Here is a 3,399-nt window from a genome sequence, read left to right as displayed (position 1 = left end):
TCTGCCCTGGACGAAGGATGGGCTCCAGGCCAAGTGCTCCCATCTGCCCAGCCAGCAGCCCAAGGCTTGTGGGTGCCTCCGGAGAACAGAGGCCCTGGCCCACCTCTGTTACACAAACATTTACCAGAACTAGCGAGCAGTTTTCCAGGGCCCCTGCAATGCCTGAGATGAAGCGAGGTTTTAGGAAAAGTAAAGGCAGCTATTTTTACTCTCCTGCTCGCCAGCCACTCCGAAGGCCTCGTCCCAAACGCTCACCATTTGACCTGACTCACGCGGGCTGGCCTCGGGATCCCACTTTCAGCTTTTATTCCCTAAGAGCTTTTATTCCTAAGAGCTCCCACCCACTCCCTGTGTCACTCCGCAGGCTTTTCTCTCTCTTTCTCGTCTCCTCCAGATGCTGTAAATTTGAGGCAGGACCCACACAGCCTGTTCTTTCAAGCAATTCTCTCGTGTCTTGCATAACCATCCTTCAGAAAGAGATGGGAGTGCCACGTGTTGTAAGAACGGAGGAGGAATTCTGAGAGGAAAAAGCCAAAGTGCTCACAGGAGTCCAGGGATCCACAAAACACCTCCTTCCAGGAAACCAGTTAAGAGGCCGGGTTGAGATTTGCTCTCTTCCCATTAGCTGTCAATGAGATTTTGGTAGAAGACAGTGTTAATTATTCCAAGCAAAGGACAGCCCTTTAGGGGTGGGATGAGTTCCACTGCTGGGCTTCTGTGCATGGAAGCTACCTTGCTCTCTGGAGCAATTGAAAAAACACTTCAGAGACATCTTTTTTTTTTTTTTTTTTGTACTTCACCATAATCTCAGCATGTCAAGTAGACCAAACATCTCCTCTTCTCTTCTAATGAAGGAAACAGATAAAGCTGCTTCCTGTTGCCTCTTTCTCTCCAGCTACTCTGCTCTTTTCGTGTCACCCAGGCAGACCTCATCTCGTCTCTAACACCCCTCCTGGTGGGGATGAAAGGTGACACCCAGAGCCTGGGTCCAGAATAAAGTCCTGACAAAGTACCACCATATTGGCACAGTCTATGACTATTTACCATTAAAGTAACAGTAAATCAACCTAAGAGGCTCCTTATAAAACATGCAGCAATATCCTCTGCCTCAAAAGAGGCTTCCTAGCACGGTGCACAGAGTGGAGTACCACACAGGTTCAGGGGAGGCAAAGGGAGTGGGCCAGAAGAAAAAGTGTTAAAGGCCGTGGGTAGAGAAATCCAGAAGAAAATAAAAGAACATTGACATACTCTCTAAAACATAAAATCCCGTTAAGTGTCCTTCATTTCAGAGGAAATAGCTATTTGCAGCTGACTGATAGGAAAGGACACAGTTTGATTTCAGTTCAGTCATTCTGTCGTGTTCGACTCTTTGCGACCCCATGGACTGCAGCACGCCAGGCCTCCCTGTCCATCACCAGCTCCCGGAGTTTACTCAAACTCATGTCCATTGAGTCGGTGATACCATCCAACAATCTCATCCTTTGTTGTCCCCTTCTCCTCCCACCTTCAATCTTTCCCAGCATCAGGGTCTTTTCAAATGAGTCTGTTCTTCGCCCCATTATTCTCCTTTGGGGCTAATATTTCTTCATTTGAGAGCAGTCTTTTATATGGGAATGAGTGAATCCATGTGAGCTCCAACCAGGTAATCAAAATCAAAGCCGCATGGCAAAACGCTTTTCCCAGCCACACATAGTAAGTTTAAAATCTGACAGAATGCTTTAAAATCAACTAAGCACTAGGAACCTGCTTTGTGGGCAACCCCAGGGTTTTCTTTAAAATTTAACAGATTACAGGCGGTCTCTGACTTAGGATTTTCCGGCTCTACAATGGTGCGAAAGAGATGGGCCTTCTGTAGAGAACCTACTTGGAATTTTGATCTCTTCCCTGGCCGAGTGATGCGCGGTACAATCCTATGTCCTCACGGTGGGCAGCTCCCAGTCAGTCACGCCATCGCAAGGGTCAACAACCGACACACTCACCGCCGCCATTCTCTACTCAGGACAGCTGCTCCGTTTTCACTTTCAGTGCAACAATCAACAAACTACTGAGCTATCCACAGCCAAAAATGCACATGACACACCTAACCTGTTAGCCCCTACGGTGGCTCAGATGGTACAGAATCTGTCTACAATGCTTGTGTGAGATGAGCTCGCCCAGCCGCAGGCTAATATGTATGTTCTGAGCAGGTTTAAGGGAGGCTGGGCTAAGCTATGATGGTTCAGTAGGTTAGGTGGATCACATGCATTTTTGACTTAGGGTATTTTCAACTTATGATGGGTTTATCAGGATGGAACCCCACGGTAAATTGAGGAAGAGCTGTTATTATCAAATAACATACCATCAGGCTCACTGTAATAAAGTCAGAGATCTTACACATAGTTACAGCTGGGAAGCACCCCAGAGAGGACAACTTCCGATTCTCCATTATTCCACTGAGAGGAGGGATGCCTATCCAAAGTCAGCCGGCTGATGAGGGACAGATGCGAGAGGGGCACGCAGGGCTCTGGACCCCACCGCACAGGCCACGCTCTGCAGTGATGCCCCAAGGGATGTGGACAAAGCGGACACGCTAGCAACAGGCTAGTGTCTCCACATGCAGGAATCACGCCGAAGGGCTAGGAGCAACAGTGAGAGTGACCCAGCTCTCCCGAGCCTCTCGGGACCAACTCCGGGCTCCTGTGTCTCCGGATTCCATCTCTTATGGGAGGCTGGTTCTCTGTTTCAGGAGGGGCCGATTCCAGCCATATTTTGAAAAGTTACTTTAAAAATTGTGTAGGATAGGAATAATGCTGTAAGAATTAAGACTATGACAATCCTTCAGGACTTTAAATGAGGATAAGTTTCTTATTTTTCCAGTGACTTAAAAAAATACCAGGAGGGATGTCCTGACTGGCCTCAGGACAGGGAAGACTCAACAGATTTCCCCACTGAGACTCCATAGGTGAATTTTGAGGAGAAGCAGAGCCTCAGGAATCAACTCAGAGAAGCATGAACAAAAAGGCACGGAGAGGCACTCGTTAAGGACCTCCCTGTAGTAGAAAGATCTTTACTTAATGTGGCTTTAGTTTATCCCAGTAGATAACTACAGTGGTTTTGTCATTTAAAAATTCCATCTGTGAAAGTATCATATCAGATGGAAGAAATCATTGGACTGTATTCTCTTTTCTCCTCCCAACCTGCCCAATATAAATCCTCCATGACTCTAGAGAATGTCAAACCACCCATTTATTTTAAGAGTGCCTGTATTGCCTTTAAGTTCTGAACAGTGAATTTCCACGAGTTCAGTGTCTAATCTCAACATCCCCAAATACCTTGAGTATATGCGTATGAAACCTTTATCAATCGAACATTTACTCTTGATTTCAATGTTTTAAGCAGTTATAAAGCCCAAAGGCCAAA

Source organism: Ovis aries, chromosome 7 (assembly GCF_016772045.2).
Source record: "Ovis aries strain OAR_USU_Benz2616 breed Rambouillet chromosome 7, ARS-UI_Ramb_v3.0, whole genome shotgun sequence".
NCBI lineage: Eukaryota > Metazoa > Chordata > Mammalia > Artiodactyla > Bovidae > Ovis > Ovis aries.
This window is presented reverse-complemented; position numbering follows the sequence as displayed.